At 45.4% G+C, this 1,238-nt stretch overlaps 1 non-coding gene across 1 annotated transcript; it reads left to right on the forward strand.

The window, feature by feature from the left end:
* Positions 1 to 1,027: 1,027 nt before the first annotated feature.
* LOC115871485 lies at positions 1,028 to 1,130 on the forward strand. Its single transcript, XR_004047331.1, has one exon. It is a non-coding gene; the product is annotated as a U6 spliceosomal RNA (small nuclear RNA).
* Positions 1,131 to 1,238: the final 108 nt, after the last annotated feature.

The raw sequence follows: 1,238 nt of genomic DNA on the forward strand, positions 1-1,238 counted from the left end.
TTTTGTTCTATTTATTAATAAATATTGTTCTTCTATAGAATTTTCCTGGTAATTTAAACTAGTACTCAGATTATTAGTATTTGGTATGTTCTGATTAGTACAGCTTGTTCTACTTCCACTAAGATTTCATTTTTAGTTTCATGTTAATTTGTTTCCGCAAATCTCCCAGTATATCCTGCCTATTTCTTGGTTAAAATGAACACGGAATGAACATACTTTTTCTGAACCTTAATTTTGCTGTCAAACACGGGCACGTTTGGAGAAACCCTGGAAGCCTTTGTAAAGCCTCCTTGGCTTTGGAGCAGCCGCGCTCGCCACACCGCTGAAGCGGGCAGGTTGGTGGACAAGGGCCAGACTCTCAGGTTCACTGTCAACGCTCAGCCAGCAAGTCTCAGACTGCGCCTGCGCCTGCGCCGGCCCTCCACTCGGAGCCAAGGCTTCTTGTCAGGACAATTATTTAAAGACTGGGTGGAAGGACGGGGGAGGGCTTTTGTACTTAGGGCCAGAAAGTCGACAGTTCAGGAAACAACTTCCTTCAGTGTCTGTCATCTGTATACACTGTCAGGGGACTCAAGCGGAGATTGTGCAGGCCCGTGTCAATCCCCCAGCCCTCTAGGGTCAAGAACCAACAGATCTGTCTGGGAAGACTTACAACCAGAAAGCTCCTTAGAAGCAAGATGGTGAGACTTCGTCATACGCACTTTAGACATGTTTTCAGGAGAGACCGGTCCCTGGACAAGGACATCATGCTGGGCAAAGTAAGTCCGCATGAAAGAGGAGGGTCATCAAGGAGATGGATGGACACAGGGACTGGAATAAGGGGTTAAACATAACAGCAATTGTGAAGATGGGATGGGACCTGGTAATGGTTTTTTTCCTTTCTGTTTTGACTTGGCACCTAAAAACAATAATGCATATTTTTATTTGGGAGTGTTTAGTTGTGCGACTGTATCACTTGTCGCCTGAAGGCCCCGAGTGGCCCCCAAATTTAAATGCCTGATCAGTAGTAGAAAGATTGGCGTTGTGCGTGCTTCGCCAGCACATAGACTAACATTGGAAGGATACAGAGAAGATTAGCATGGCCCCTGCGCAAGGATGGCACGCAAATTCGTGAAGCGTTCCATATTAAAAAAAAAAAAAGAAAGATTGGTGTTTAGAATCTACCGAGATGCCTCAGAAGACAGATGTCGCAATCAGTTTTCAGATGGTCACAGATTTGAAAACCCAGGGGAGCACAC

Source organism: Echinops telfairi, unplaced genomic scaffold (assembly GCF_000313985.2).
Source record: "Echinops telfairi isolate 266 unplaced genomic scaffold, ASM31398v2 ScPeMD7_5868;HRSCAF=6743_0, whole genome shotgun sequence".
NCBI lineage: Eukaryota > Metazoa > Chordata > Mammalia > Afrosoricida > Tenrecidae > Echinops > Echinops telfairi.